The sequence below is a fragment of the Delphinus delphis genome, chromosome 19 (genome assembly GCF_949987515.2).
Source record: "Delphinus delphis chromosome 19, mDelDel1.2, whole genome shotgun sequence".
Taxonomy (NCBI): Eukaryota; Metazoa; Chordata; class Mammalia; order Artiodactyla; family Delphinidae; genus Delphinus; species Delphinus delphis.
Window position 1 is genome coordinate 39,071,247 of NC_082701.1, and position 17,019 is coordinate 39,088,265.

A 17,019-nucleotide genomic window follows, 5' to 3' on the forward strand; every position below is an offset into this window, starting at 1 on the left:
CTTCTGAAACAACTGCAAAATCAGACAAAATATATGAAACAACAGGTCTCAAGACACTGGAAATTAGGACTGTGATCCCTGAGATATGGGAAACTAATGAGGTGGAGGTCACTGCCCCAGCTTACTGCCTGCAGAAAGTTTCTAGGCTATAGTTCAGAGAGTGAAAACTCAGATACAGTTTGGCAGTCTCCATGAGGTGAATACAGAGTTGGGACCCTAGGGAGGGCAAGAAAACTAGAGATTGTAAGGCAGAATACCAAAGAGGACAGAGTTTCATAGACAGAAAATTCTAAAATCTGCAAAGCATTCTTTTTGAGTACTCAGCTGAATACTTATCAGCTTATGCCTGTGAGGAAACACTTGAGAATGGAGAAATATTCACCCCAAAGTATTAGAGGGAACAAGCCTTAGAGCTCACATAGGGCCAGAAATAGTATCTGCTCCTACCAACCAGAGTGAAAGACATCAAAATTCACAGGGCATTAGGTAGAGTACTCAGATGAGTTTTGCCTCAGTAGGTGCAAAAAGTGAACCCTAGACTAAATGCTGCTCTGGTCCTGTGTACAAAGCTTAAAAACAAGATCCAAAAGGATCAAACTATTTCCAATTAACTTAACCATGTCTCAGAACAAAGCTCATGAGTACTTATAAGAATACAAAAACATTCAGCACCCAAAGTGGTAAAACTCACAATGTCTAGCATCCAACAAAAAATTACCATGTGGGACTTCCCTGGCAGTCCAGTGGTTAAGACTCCACACTTCCACTGCAGGGGGCATGGATTCCATCCCTGGTCAGGGAACTAAGATCCTTCAGGCCATGTGGCATGTGCATGGCCAAAAAAATGTTTTTAATAAATAAATTAATTTTTTTTAATTTTTAAAAATTAAAAAGTTTTAATTTTTTTAATTTAAAAAATTAAAACGATTTTTAAATTTTTTTAATTAAAAGTTAAAAAAAATTTTAATTACCATGTCTGCAAAGGAGCTGGAAAATACCAACTATTAAGAGGAAAATAACCACTTGAAATTTTTTAAATAACTTTTAAAAATTTATTAATTTATTTATTTTTGGCTGCGTTGGGTATTCTTTGCTGTGCCCAGGCTTTCTCTAGTTGCGGTGAGCAGGGGGCTACTCTTCGTTGTGGTCAGCGGGCTTCTCATTGCGGTGGCTTCTCTTGTTATGGAGCATGGGCTCTAGGTGCCAGAGCTTCAGTAGCTGTGGCTCGCCGGCGGGCTCTAGAGCGCAGGCTCTGTAGCTGTGGCGCTCAGGCTTAGTTGCTCTGCAGCATGTGGGATGTTCCTAGACCAGGGCTCGAACCTGTGTCCCCTGCATTGGCAGGCGGATTCTTAACCACTGTGCCACCAGGGAAGCCCAACCATTTGAAATTGACTCAGAATTAACATAGATATATAATTAAGAGACTACAACATTAAAATATACGTTTTAACTGTATTCCATATGTTCAAGAAACTAGAAGAAAAATTAAACATGTTAAATAGAAACACGGAAAATATTAAAAGAGAATCCAAATCAAGCTTCTAGAGAAAGACTAGAAGATGAAACTATCTGAGGTGAAAAATATAGTGAATGTGATTAACGACACATTAGACAATGCATGCAGAAGAAAACATTAGTAACTTGAAGACGTAGCAACAGAAACAGCACAGAAAACATATTTTAAGCACAGAACATCAGTGAGGTGTAGAACAAAGTCAAGTGGCCTTATACACACATAACTGGAGTACCTGAGGAGAGTAAGGGGTATAGAAAATACATTGGAAGTCAGTGGGGGAAGCGCTCAAGCAGCTGGGCCCGGGGTTCCCGCTCCCTCTCCCGCACCAGCTCCAGCCCCAGCTCCAGCCCCAGCTCCCGCCCGCCGACGCGGACTTTGACCCCGACGTCGACCCGGACTTTGAGCCAGACGTCGACCCGGACGCCGACCCCAACCTCACGTTAACGCCGACCTCGACGTTGACCCCCGCCCCCCGGAAGCTCCTTCTCCTCACCGCATTCACGGAGCGAGAACCCCGGGCTGCAGGAGGAGAGCTTGCACGGTGAGCTGGGGGAAAAATGGGGGCCCTGGCGAGTGGGGGGCGCCTGCAGGGACGGGGCACCTGCAGGGGGACCCTCGGGAGGCTGGGCTCCGCGGGGTGGGGAAAGGGCGGCGTTCGGCCGGGGCCGTGGCTGGCCTGGCCTCCTCGCGGGTGGCTGGTCGGGTCTCTGCCGGGACTCCCGGTCTCCGGCTTCGGGTGGCCGAGGTGCGGACGGCGTTCAGAGCCCGCGCGGTGTCTCGTCTTCCGAGTGCAGCCCCGTGCTGGTGCGGGTGCCCGTGCCGCTGAGCAAACGCCTAGACTTGCGGATTGAATTTGTGGACTTGGGTTGTAAACCGCTTGCGGCACCGCCCCGAGTGACTGTTGGAAGGACGGGACCTCCCAGGGATTACGGGCTCAAGTCAGCGCAAGATGAACAGCTTTAAAAACGCGGCATGGGGGTGCGGCCAGCTTTTCCTTTAAGTTCATGTTCATTTGTCCTGGAGGGTCGTTCCAAAGCAAAGCTCGAAGTCGACTTGCGGGTTGAAATACCAGGACCCCGTGACCGCTGTGCAGCGCTGTCGAGCAGACACTTGTGGGACCCCTGCGCCAGCTGGTCGTCAGTGTCCAGACCCTTGTCCCCTTTCAGAAAGCCGGGCTTGGGTGGCAACCTTGAGACCCACCCCTGGATCTGGCCTCCGTGGGGCCGCCACCTGGGCCTTGCTCCTTCTGCCCCGTTGAGGAGCTCGAGGGCCCACGAGTTGGAGGAGGGTCCCGTGGTGGTCTGCCTTGGTATTCCCTGAAACAAAAGTTCAGTAGGCAGCAGGAGCACGTTTTGGAGAGGATCGTTGAAAACTCTGAGAGTGAATTTTTAAGTTTAATTAAGATTTTTAAAATCTTTATATTATCTGAATTTGGGGAGCTGCTAATTTATTCTTTAAAACAAGATTTTTACGAGACAAGACTTAGTCAAATACATTGTATAATATGTATTTAAAGCCACAACCACAGTTTAAAAATCCTGTAATCTCCCCTTAAATTTCGACATTGACTATTTTCTTTCAAATAAATTAAGAATCTTCTCGGTTTTTTCTCACAAAAGACCCAAGGAGTGTATTATAAACTGCCTTAAAATCACTCCTATTATCAAATCATTTAGTTTCTAACATTGTATATTTTATTTACTGGTTCAGATTTGTTAGAGTTTTTGTCAGAGTTATGAGTGCCCTGAGCAGGCTCTGTCTGAAGCCACAGTCCTTCTCGGATGGGACTGGAACTTGAACCCAGGATCCCTGTTTTAGGAGGGGATTCAGACCCACTGTCTTTTAATTAAAACCGCTCACTTGGTGTCAGGACTTAAACTGAAGCTCAGGTTCTTTTTTCTCCTTGCAGAAAGAATTCAGCATGAGGCAGAGTGGTAAGCTGAGTTTATTAGCATAGGACACTTGTGGGAGATACAAGCGGGCAGGCAAGGGAGCGCAACCCTGAGAACAAAAGGGGCTGCATTTTTGTAATCAAAGAAAGAGTGGGGAGGGGAGAAGACCACCTTCTTCATATGTGCCCGACGCACAGTGAGGCCAAACAATCCCAAAATGTAGGAGTTTGGAGCAGAGAAAGTTTTATTGCAGGGCCATGCAAGGAGACTGGTGGCTCATGCCTTTAAAACCCTGAACTCCCCGAAAACTTTCAGCAAAGCCCTTTTATAGGAAAGCCGACCCTATAGCTACAGGGGTGTGGTTAGTTGTTGCAAACTTCTTGGTGTCAGATCCTTTGTTCTTTTAAAATTTGTTTTTATTTATGTTATTTTTGGCTGTGTTGGGTCTTCGTTGCTGCACGCGGACTTTCTCTAGTTGTGGCGAGGGGAGCCTACTCATCGTTTTGTTGCACGGGCTTCTCATCGCGGTGGCTTCTCATTGCGGAGCACGGGCTCTAGGTGCATGGGCTTCAGTAGTTGTGGCACGTGGGCTCTAGAGCACAGGCTCAGTAGTTGTGGCGCACAGGCTTAGTTGTTCCACAGCATGTGGGATCTTCCCAGACCAGGGCTCGAACCCCGTGTCCCCTGCATTGGCAGGTGGATTCTTAACCACTGCGCCACCAGGGAAGCACCAGATCCCTTGTTCTTGAGGTCAGGTCACGGGCAGGTCACAATGTTCCTGTAAACCTCCACCAAAACAAATGTTATTCTCTGTTCTGACAAGAAAGGGCAAGGTCCTAAGGCTCAGCTTTCACCCTCTGAGGCCCAGGCCCTGGCTAAGAGGGAGTCCCTGGGCGGGCCAGTTACCCTGCATGGGAACGTTCGTCCAGCACTTGGTCTGGGTCTTTCCACCAGTGCCCAGGCTCGACCAGTGGGTGGCCATGGAGAGGGCTCTGGAGCTCTGCAGGACACAGCCCTCAGCCTGTCCCCAGGACCCCCAGCTCACCTGCCAGTCCTGAGGCTGGAGGGCCTGGAGGGCCCTGGGGAGAAGGCCACGATCTGCCTCTTACCATACTCTGCCTCCAGGACCTGTGTGACTGACTGTTACATGTGTGGGACCTCTAACCACCATGCTAAGGGTCACACACTAGCAACTTCATGCCTGCCCCGCCCCTGTTACAGGCTTACATCATTAGATCCTCCTTGAACCCTATATGATCTAACCGGGACTGTCATGGCGCTATTCAAATCGTATGTATATTAGCAAAAGTGTGGTAACATATACTAAAATGTGGTAATTCATTCAGGTTTCAGTATAATGTCCCCCTTCACCTACTTTCTTTCTCCTTTCACCTATTCCTCTCTTGGCTACATGCAGAAATGCTACTCGTCAAGGATCATTAACTCCGTGACTTCATGTAACAAGATTCAAACCCCATGTCTATTGTCTTGTGTTTTAACTGTAAGAACTTGTAGCTTGAGTGTGCCTGGTGCTTGGATGCACCTGGTCTTCCTTCAAGGTAGTGTAGATTGTTGCTAAGTTACTGGATTCTTTTCTTGAGTGCTCATTAGCTTACAGCAGTCTCCCAAACTCCCTTAAAATTCCCTCTTTGTCTTTAATCCTCTGGTGGGATTTCTAAACTATTTAATTATCCTACTCTATCCCTGTTTCGTTTTCACTGCTGAATAATACTCCATTATGCAAATATACTATAATACATTTATCCATTGTTGTGTCAATAAATAATTTGGTTGTTTTCCTGTTTGGGGCCATTGCAGATAGTGAGTCTATGAGCACTCCTGAGCATATCTCTAAATATATATATATGGATATGTATATATATATTATAAGTATAAGCACTATATATATAGTGCTTATATTTTTAAAAAAAATATGACTAGAAGATGTGAAGGTCAATGAATATAGATTTCTGAGAAGATCCTGAAAGGGACTTTGTTTTTCTGGACTCTTCTTGAAGTTACGATTGATTTTCTTTTGTCTGATATTATCTCAGGCTTTCCTTTTCCAAGGTGCATGCATATCACCAACACTACTCTTCAGCCTATCAGTCATGGTTAGCATCACATGTGGGCTTTTGAAAGGAAAAGTGAGAGAAGAGAGGTTTGATTGTGTTTTTGTTCAAAAATGGAAGTGAGGCTATGAGAAAGGGAGAATATTTGATGAGGGAACCATTACAAGAATGCAGAGGCAAGGAAAAGTGACAGTAAATTAAAGAAGACACATAGGTACATGTGAAAAAGGAATTTCCTGTATAAGTAAATGTGAGTTCATAATTAGAAAGGGAAAGAAGAGACTTGAATATGAACACAAGAAAGGATGTGGAAACAGAAATTGCTAGGTCAAACAGCCTTCTGCACCAACCTCTAGTGGGTCTACTAGGCCAGAGCATCTATTTGTTGAATGCAGGATATTCAAGATGGGCAGAGGGAAAGAGGGGCAATGACCCACCAACTGTATCTATAGGAATTAATGTCAGGCATCTGCAACTCTGAGGGTACCTCTCTTTTCCCAGATTCTAAAATAATATCTCCCTTTCCTCCTTCCTCACCTCCTCCCATCTCAGCAAACATTAAAATCATTGATGATTCTATTCCCATTCCTTGTGGCCAGCTCTCTCACACGATTGTCCTTCACCCACCAGGAATTATGCACTTTGGCAAACACTGCACAGCAGAATCGTTCCATGCTGACTGCACAGACATATCCATGGAGGGCCCCCTGCTTGTGTACTGCAACGAATTTTGTGGCATATTTTATCTCACGCCTCTGTGTACAGAAATGATGGACTGGTAACTTCCTAATATAGCGATCAGTAGAAGCCCTCAAGGTGGCAAGATGTGTTTTCTCTTTTTCACATCCAGTGACTTGATGGGTCTCATCATGCAGGCCAAAAAATACTTACCCTACCTCAGTGTTTGCAAATGCAGAAACACACTTGGGTAAAGCATTGTGTCATCTCTGTTGAGAACATCTTAAATTCAACGCGTGTGGACTTAGTAAAGTTGAACTTTTCCTGGTACTGAAGGTGGTGAGTGCTATCAAATAAAGCAGAAGCTGAAGCCTTTATGTTACCTTCATTTTGTACACGAACCTGAAATTTCTGTGGACTTAATGAATTGGAATCATTAATATTTGTAAGAGTCTGAATCCTGCCTTTGGGGAATGCCAGTGCTTCCTGAGAATTCATGACATTAGTACATGTTCTATGTCTGTGGCACAAAGAGGAGCACAGGTAAGCAAATCATATACCAGAGGCCTTTGGCATCCATGATTTCACAAAGATCAAAAAGAGATATCCCTGCTGCATCTCATCTAAATAGCCTTTGAAAGTTGAAGGCAGATACAATCCTACTCCATGACTATCATAATTATAGTCTTTGTTCTATAGAGCCTTGTGGAGCCTTGACCACTCCCCCTCCGGAATTCAGCAGAGCACATATTGCATGCACGATGCTTTCATGCTGTTTCTTCTGCAGTTTAGGGTTCATTCCACTCCTTTGCTCATTCCCAGGGGTGACTTTTCCTGCATTTAAAACATACAAAGTTCATTTCCAAATCAATTTTTTAAAAATAAATTTATGTATTTTTATTTCTGGCCACATGGAGTGTTTGTTGCTGCGTGCAGGCTTTCTCTAGTTGCAGCGAGCAGGGGCTACTCTTTGTTGCAGTATGTGGGCTTCTCATTGAGGTGGCTTCTCTTGTTGCAGAGCATGGGCTCTAGGCACGCGGTCTTCAGTAGTTGTGGCTCACGGGCTCTTGAACGCAGGCTCAGTAGTTGTGGCATGGGCTCAGTAGTTGTGGCTCACGGGCTCTACAGCACAGGCTCAGTAGTTGTGGAACATGGGCTTAGTTGCTCCGTGTCATGTGGGATCTTCCTGGACCAGGGCTTGAACCCATGTTCCTTGCATCGGCAGGCGGATTCCTAACCACTGCACCACCAGGGAAGTCCCTCCAAATCAATCTTGAGACTCATCTTCTCAGCACTTTTCCTGTTCTTACCCTGAAATGTTCTAAAAAACAGGAAGATACACCATTAGAATAGGCCAAGGATAGGGAAGGTGGGAAAATGGACAGTTTGAGGCCATTCTTCTGAAGTTGTTCACTTCATTTATTCCCACAGAGCTTGAGGCCAGATTCATGCAGGGATTAAGTATGCAGGGCAGGTTGAGGAGCTAAGTGTGGTGGAAGCCCACTGCCACCAGAGAAACGGTCAAGAGGTGATTTTTATGCTGTGATTTTGGTAACAGTTTCTGCCAGGTTCTCCTTGGCAATTGAAGAGCTTTCAGAGTGTCTCTAGGGTGTGCTGATGTGTATTGTTTTTCTTGGTGCTTTGTCTTTCCTCTCTCACTGAGACCTGGGCAGTCTCAGATTATTATTATTTTTAATAAATTTATTTATTTTATTTATTTATTTTTGGCTTTGTTGGGTCTTCATTGCTGTGCACGGGCTTTCTCTAGTTGTGGCGAGTGGGGGCTACTCTCTGTTGTGGTGCGCAGGCTTCTTATTGTGGTGGCTTCTCGTTACAGAGCACGGGCTGTAGGCACGCAGGCTTCAGTTGTTGTGGCTCGCAGGCTCAGTAGTTGTGGTGCACGGGCTTAGTTGCTCCGCGGCATGTGGGATCTTCCCGGACCAGGGCTCGAACCTGTGTCCCCTGCATTGGCAGGTGGATTCTTAACCACCGCGCCACCAGGGAAGGCCTCAGATTACTTTATAGCCCAATTTTTGGAAGCAGAAAATCTGATTGCGTTGATAATTTATCCTTATTGTAATGGAACAGATTCTTTAGCTTCCTCTGGTTCGTGCAGTTCCCATCTTGTGGAAAAAAAATGTATATCATATACTTTAATATATTATATGTTTTTGTAATAGAAATTTATTGTATACGTTATATATATGTATTTTTATATATATATTTATATTTATATATATATATATATATATATATATATAAATTTGTTTGGAACTTACAAATTATTGACTATTTGTTTGGAACAACCAGGCTGTCAGGTTGAGGTGGGTTTCAGCATTTCCTAAATGCAGTCCAGTTGTCCCAGCAAATAGGACTGGAACCATTGGATATCTTCATACAAAAGAAATGAACCTCAACTCATATTTACCCCACTTACAAAAATATACTTAAAATGTGTCATAGACCTAAATGTAAGACCGAAAATCATGTGGAAATAAATGAAGACTGCCCACATGAGAACAAGCAGAGGCTATTTTCTCAGAGCTCACTATATCAAGGGAATTGGCCACCATCACTTATGATGGCAGAAACTCAAGCACAGGCAGAGGAATGTGGAAGCTTTATAGTGAAAAGAGAGAGAGAAGGCTCAGGGATGCTCTGATCTGAGTTTGTTGATCTAGGGAAGCTGGAAGCGGGCTTACTGGAAGTGGGGCATCTCATGTCACTGGTTTGGAGACCCTATTTGGCTTTCTTCGGTTGGTCCTGAGTTGGAGTGGGGGCAGAAGTTAAGGACGCTAGCAGGTGTTGAGCAAGTCCTGACCACTTTTGGCCAGCTGCTGCAGGCGTTGTGGTTAGGCTTCCCAAGCTGGTTGGGAAGTCAGAGTTGTGTCAAGTTGTGAGTCACAACTCAAGGTTGTGAGTCAGAGTTCTGTTTTTATATATGTTCTGGCCAGTGTCCATTAGTATATTCAGTCTCTCAACTTCAGAACTTCTAGAGGAAAACATAGGAGAAAATATTTACCTTGAGTTCAGCAAACATTTCTTAAAGCTGACACTAAATGCACAATACATAAAAGGAAAAAATTGATATATTGGACTTTAAGAACGTTTCCTTAACAGTGAAAGACACTCTTAAGAGAATGAAAATATGAGCCCTTGACCAGAAGAAACTATTTGTAGATGATTATATGATTAAGAACTTGTATCTAGATTATATATAGAACTCTTGAAAGGCAATAATAAGAAAACAAACAACCCAATTTAAAAATGGGTAAAAGAGGGAATTCCCTGGCTGCCCAGTGGTTAGGGCTTCAAGCTTCCACTGCAGGGGGCATGGGTTCAATCCCTGGTTGGAGAACTAAGATCCCACAAACTGTGCAGTGTGGCCAAAAAATAAATAAATAAATAAATATCATTAAAAAAAAAAAACTACAGTAAGATAGCACCATTAGTCATTAGGGAAACACCAATTAAAACTGCACACCTGGGACTTCCCTGGCGGTCCAGTGGTTGGGACTTTGCCTTCCAGTGTGGGGCGGTGCGGGTTCGATCCCTGGTCAGGTGGCTGAGATCCTTCATGCCTCGTGGCCAAAAAAAACCCCAAACCAAAACATAGAGCAGAAACGATGTTGTAACAAATTCAATAAAATCTTTAAAAAAGATGGTCCACATCAAAAAAATCTTTAAAAACAAAACAAAACTACACACCTATTAGAATGGGGAAAATTATTAACCATACCAGGTGTCTGCAAGGATATGGAGGAAAGGGAACTCTCATACACTCCTGGTAGGAACATAAAGTACAACCATTTTTGGAAAGAGTTTGGTATTTTTATACATTTACTGTATGACCCAGTCATTCCACTCCTAAGTATTTACCCAAGAGAAATGAAAACATATCCGTACAAAGACTTGTACATGAATGTTCATAACACTTTTATTTGTAAAAGTCATAAACTGGAAACAACCCAAATGCCCATCAACAGAAACAAATTTTAGTTATCCATACAATGAAATACAATACAGAAATAAAAAATGAAAGAACTATTGGTACCCACAACATAAATAAACCTCAGAATAATTATTCTGAGTGAAAGAAGCCAAACTAAAAAAGAGTGCATATTTGATTCCATTTGTATAAAAGTCTAGAAAATGCAAACTATTCTATAGCGACAGGAAGCCAATCAATTGTTTCTTAGGGATGGTGGCAGGGTATGGAGAAGTGGGAGGGAGAGATTGCAAAAAAGCATTTTGGGGAATGGTATATATGTTCACTACCTTGATTGCAGTGATATGTTCACATGTCAAAATTTATGAAATTGTACACTTTATGTGCAGTTTATTATTTGTCAAAAATACCCAAATAACTCTATTAAAAACTACATATGTGAATGTGAAAACATAAGTAAAAATATTTTATTATACAGTAAGTCCCCTACACACGAACGAGTTCCGTTCTGAGAGCACGTTCGTAAGTCCAGTTTGTTCGTAAGTCCAACAAAGTTAGCCGAGGTACCCAACTAACGCAATTGGCTATATCGTACTGTACTGTAATAGATTTAAATACTTTTCACACAAATGATACATAAAAAACAAACACAAAAAATAAAACATTTCTAATCTTACAGTATAATACCTTAAAAAGTACAGTAGTACCAGCTACATCACCACTGCTTTTACACTTACTTCCGGACATCCTGGGCTTGAAATAAAGATACTATACTACTGTGTTCTATACAGTACTATACAGTAAAGTACACAAAAGCACAACCACTTGTAGAGGATGCAGCATGTGACAGTGTACGACAGACACGTGAACTAACGTGATTGGACATGTGAATGCACATTCGCATCTTTGAAAGTTCAAAACTTGAAGGTTCATATGTAGGGGACTTACTATAATTAGCTCAAAAATCAGTAGGATATTTAAGTGCCTGCTATTGTTAAGTTTTTTTCCATAGAAACTAAATCTATGATAAGATTAGTGGTATAGAGTCTGAAATTCTACATACTCCAGGTGGAGACCTTTGCCGCCATATTCATTTGATAATAATCACCACCCCACCCTGTCCTTTGTTTTACATATTGTAAATTTACACTTCTCAGGCCTGCCAAGTCCTTTCTCAGTGGAAATCTAGTGCTTGGTGTGGAAAACAGCAGGCCTTCCTAACTACTACTGAAAATTACCTCAACAAAATAAGAGAAAATGCTGTCTCCTCCCTTATAGGTGCATTAAAACAGAAAGTATTGCATTTCATAAAATTGCCCTTGTAGGGGCTTCCCTGGTGGCACAGTGGTTGAGAATCTGCCTGCCAGTGCAGGGGACGCGGGTTCAAGCCCTGGTCTGAGAAGATCCCACATGCTGAGGAGCAACTTAACCTGTGTGCAACAACTACTGAGCCTGTGCTCTAGAGCCTGCGAGCCACAACTACCGAAGCCTGTGTGTCTAGAGCCCATGCTCCACAACAAGAGAAGACACCACAATGAGAAGCCCACATATTGCAACGAAAAGTAGCCCCCGCTCGCTGCAACTAGAGAAAGCCCGTGCATAGCAACAAAGACCCAACGCAGCCAAAAATAAATAAAATAAATAAAACATTAAAAAAAATATTGCCCTTGTAGATTTTTTTTCTAGCAAAGGAGTCTTCCAAGACACCTGTTCTTTAGAGACTGTTACTCTGGCCTGTGAACCTGTGTGTTAGCCATGAAAGATACTGTAACTATGAACCATTGTTTACTTAATGTTCTGTTGTCATGACAATACTGAAATTGATTTGTTTTCTGATAGGCATAAACACCTGTGAAATTTCATAATCAGGGCACAAGCGGATCATCTTATTTCACTCTTTGTCCACTTGCAAGAAGGTCCTAAAATTTGTGATTGCTCATTTTCTTATTTAAGCAAAAGACTTGAAGAGTCTTGTGACATTTAAATGAACATTTCTGTCACAGGAAGCTGTCAGGCTTAGTGGCTTATCTTCCCTCCTTCTCTGGCCAAAAGAACTCATCCCCACCCCTGACAGACTGAAATGGAATCAGTTTCTGTTTCCCCATCAAGGTAGGCATAGCCTCACCACCTTCCAATAGAGGACGGCCAGGCAAACGTTATCCACAGCCACCATCCCCTCCTGGAGGCTCTGCCCTTTGGAGATCCACCATGGGTCTGGGAACTGGGAGGAGCCAACGCAGAAGTCCCACTGTCAGGCATCCCCTCCCTACTGCACTAGTCCTTAAGAATTTCCTTATGACAGTCACGTGCAGAAGGGGAACGGAATCACCACAGCCTAGCCTCTGCAGACACAGCACACCAGAGCTCTAGTTAGCCACTTGATGGGGGATACAGGGCTTTGTGGTCTACCCTGGGAGCCCACCCACCCTGCCCCATGCTGTTAACGGTTTGAGGACTGACATTCCAAGCCAGGGGCTTACAGGCAGTTTGCAGAACACAACCTTTTGTAATTAACTGGACACTGACTTATTTGCCCCAGGCCCACCATCTCACTGCCTTCATCTTTAGGAGCCTCGGTGTCTGGTTTAGTTGCTTCCTCTAAAGTTCTTCGTGCTTCTGAACCATGGGGAAATTTTACTAGACATGGTTTGGTAAGATTTAGGCCCTGATACTGTGCACCTCATCCTCATCCTCTCCCCGGCTCTCCTGGAGTTCCAAGCGTCCCAGCTGCCAGATCCTCCACTGTCCGCCTATTGTTGGAAGTTGCTCCTGAGAACCAACAAACCAGATCTCCCAGGGCAGTGCCACAGCCTGCTCGGGGAACCAGGTGAGGACCTGGGGAGGGAAAGAAGCCAAGCTTCTCAGGACCTGCGCAGAGGAGTGCGGGGGACTCATTACCTGCCAAGTGTCCCCTCTGCAGCATGCTCCTCCTGATTCCAAAGCAAAGGTTTTGAACCCTCTGGGTGAGGGCCTTGTATCAGTTACACTCGGTAACCCCTCACGGGAGTGGAGGTGACAGGGAGGACCGCACTGGAGGCAGAGCGACAGCCCAGCAGTATCGCCTCTGTGGACCGGGAAGCCCACTCCTGCAAGGACAACAGCCCTGGTTACCTTTGGTGTATATGGGTGCAACGTTTTGTTTTGGGGAGGGGGGGCTTCTTTGTTGCTTTTCTGTGTTTTCTGATTAATTTTTTTGAGATTTGCAGTTCTCTACCCCACCCAGGTGGGCGGGGGTAGAGGGGATCCCAATGCAAGCCCACATCCCCCAGCCCTCCCCGGCCCCACTCCAGCCCTTCCTGGGACTACCCAGGCTCAGTGCACTCTGCAGCTGTCTCCCCCGCAAGGCCTCCGTGCCCCTAGACTCCGGCTTGAATTGCCTTCCTGGGCCCTGCGCTGTGCTGAGCGCGATGCGGTAAATGAAGCTTTTGCCTTCGTTCCATCTCCACCCCATAACTGGAGAAAGTTGATTCTGCCTCTTTTCTTTTAAGGTACTTGAATTTGTAAAAGGGTGATGACTGTTGCTAAGGACTCCAAAGGAGACGGGCCGAGAGTGTCGTCACTTGGGAGAACTCCGCCAGGCTCACACGATGGAATTTCAGTGAAAGACAAGAGAAACTGTCCTTTTGATTCATCTGTCCACTGCAGACCTCATCACACCCAAGTCTTGTGCAGAACCATCAGTTTTCAGTTCACCCAGCCTGATCCTATCACCAAACGTGTTCTGGGCGCTCGCAAAGGTTCTGGCTCCACGCTCGCTCAGACTCCACCTGTGACTCTCCGGACTTGGACGAGCTGGAGGCGCACCACTGCTCCGCGGTGACCTTGCGGAGAGCCAGAGGGGCGGCCCAGCGTGGCGAAGGAGGTGAGGAACTGGCTGCCTGGGCACTGATTGGAGGCCATGGTCCCGGGGGTGTAAGTACCCTTGGGGACCCTTGGAGCATTTTGTCGGGTCCCTCCCTGAGGCACCCTCCTGTCTTCCTCCGACCTCTTAAAAGTCTTTTATTTATTTACAAAGCAAAATCAGCAGTTAAAATTCTTTTAAATAGATGTTTCTCCATCTCATCACTTCCAGCTCACATGGACCACTGGAGCCTTCCCAGCAAACACTCTCTCTCCCACCTTCTCCCCAAGAACTCGAGGTCTGAGTGAACTGGGCTGAAGAAACTGAGGCTGCCTATGGAGCCTGGGGCAGACAGGGATTTAGCCGCTGCAGTCTGGCCCGGGGACTCTCACTTTACTAGTTTACTTCTCAAGACCTGGTCAAGGATCAGGTCCAACCAGACCCTTTGGGGATGGGGTGTATCCGAAGCTTTTAGCTAATGGGAAAGGGGCTTGAAAAAGGTCATCTTAGGACTACAAACGTCTCTGGTGGGTCTAACTCGCTGCCCAAGCACATTCAAATCACTGCCCAGAACGGACAAGGCCCCGCTGAGCAAGGGATTCTGCCGAGCTGGGGCCGCCCAGGGGAACAACGGGGATGCTGGCCAGTTACTGGAAAATCATAGTGGAGGGAAACGTCTGGACATCACCTGTGGTCATCTCTGGGGACTGGGGTTAGGGGATGGTTCTTTAATTTTTAAAAGCATTGTTAAATAGCTAAGGTATATGAAAGTACAAAAATAATAATACATTCAACACCTATGTATTCACTAACCAGCTTAAATGACAAATTATTAGCAGAACCTGTGTGTATCCCGCACTGGTTTCCTTCCCTCATCCAGCCTGTCCCCTACTCACCTGATAACCAGTATAATTTTCTGAATTTTAAGTTAGTATCCCATGTAGTTCTTTATACTTTTATTACAGGTATATATGTCACTCATTGATGCATGGCTTTTTTTACATTTTATATACACTTAAACCATATGTAAATAGCATCATATGTAAATTGTGTGTATTCTGCAGAACTTGCTCCAACTCCTTTAAAACATTTTGTTTTAAAGATTATCTTTGTCTCTAGATCATGCCGTGAGCTGCTGTGTGAACAGGGTCCTTCCTGCTTACTATTCTTTTCATCCCCGTTGGTCCCCAAATTATCCAGGTCTCTTCAACTTTTCCTACAAAAGACCTCAGCTCCCACCCACTTTGGGGTCATAATTGCTCCCCACTACATGTTCATTTCTGATTCCAGCCCCTCTCTCCCATGCCCCCCTCCTGGTCTCAAGCTTCTGGAGGGTCAGGAGAAAGGGAGTGTTGGCCTTTCCAGTTGTTTGTATGTTTGTCTGTTTGGGATGAGGGGGAAGTGAATACAGAACATGATTAATTCTTAGTATTTTTCTCAAGATTAAAAGTGAAACTCTTCACTAGACTACAAAGACATTTTCAACTCCCCCCTCCCTTTTTTCACTCATTAAATTTTTTCTTAATTAAAAAAAAAAAAGTGAAACTCTTGTGTTTGCTCTGGCCAAGAATAGGAAATGCCAAGAGCCACTACTGGTCACTCACACACACGCATGCATGCGTGCGGTTAATGCAACATTTACATTTTTTTCCTTCAACAAGCTAAGAAAGGAGCAAGCTAATGAGAAGGGAGGTGGGTTAAAGGGACATATGACCTCATAAGTTAGTTTGGGCAGTCTCTCAGAGAAAGACAATCACTATATTAAAGAGAATCACTGCGTAGGCCAGCCACGTGTCGGTGACCTCTGCCAGCATAGGAGGTTGAAGTCACAGTATGGTTGGAGGCTGCATGCCATGGCGTGTATGTCTTGGTTCATAGATACCCGATTCAGCGTTCTCCATGAGAGACACACGGAGATTGATGCTGGGGCCCCATGCTCAGTCACATTGTGGCTGGTAAGACTTTTATGTTGAAATTCTTACTAGGGGACTGAGGGTTATTGCAGCCACAAGTGTTAGCATAGAGCCCTATCAGTGCCTCCACAGTCTTTCTTTCAAATCCAAGCAACTTGTCTATAACATTCACTTTTCAGGCAAAGACATATTTGTCAATTTTCTTTTTTTACTTTTCTCCATAACAAATTTTAAAAGTAAATTTTCTATACACATGGTTACAATATTTTGAGCAGTATTTGCCATTTTACAAAGTGGGGTGAAACTTCACCAAAACAAAATTTACTTGGAGGAGGGATGAGGCATCCCTTACAAATGTTTATACAAATCACACATCAGAGAGGTTGTTGGAGGGAATATCGGTTTTCTGGCCCTCCCAGCACCCGCATAGAGATCCAAGAGTATCCTGATGTTTTTCCTGTCCCAGTGGGTGATTATCCTTTTCCTGAAGGAGCCCAGCTGATATGAGCCCAATGCTCCATTTGCTTTTACATGTGTAGGGAAGGGAAAGTGTGACTCAGAATTTTCTCACCACACCCTCCCTCAGATCTTTAGCTCATTGAGAATGAGTGTGATAAGCACAATAATGGCCCCTTAAAGATGTCCACATCCCAATCCCCAGAACGTGTGAAGAGGTTATGTTATGTGGCAAGGGCATTAAGATTACAGGGGGAATTAAGGTTGCTAATTACTTGACCTTAAAATGATAAGATTATCCTGAATTATCTAGGTGGGCTCACAGTAATCACAAGGTCCTTTAAATAGAGAAGGAGGAGACAGAAGAGTGAGTGTCAGAGTGATGCACCCTGAGGAAGACTTGACCAGCCATTGCTAGCTTTGAAGACGGAAAGGGTCATGAGCCAGGGAATGCTGGCAGCCTAGAGTCTGGAAGAGCCAGAAACAAAATCTCCCCTAAAGCCTCCAGAAAGGAATGCGGTCCTGCTAACATTTTTAAAACATAAATTTATTTTTGGCTGTGTTGGGTCTTCGTTGTTGCGTGCAGTCTTTCTCTAGTTGTGGTGAGTGGGGGCTACTCTTCGTTGTGGTGCATGGGCTTCTCGTTGAGGTGGCTTCTCATTTCGGAGCACGGGCTCTAGGCGCGCGGGCTTCAGCAGTTGT

At 44.7% G+C, this 17,019-nt stretch overlaps 1 pseudogene; it reads right to left on the reverse strand.

Annotated features, from left to right (window-relative positions):
* Positions 1 to 2,072: 2,072 nt before the first annotated feature.
* LOC132414242 (schlafen family member 5-like) lies at positions 2,073 to 7,005 on the reverse strand (annotated as a pseudogene).
* Positions 7,006 to 17,019: the final 10,014 nt, after the last annotated feature.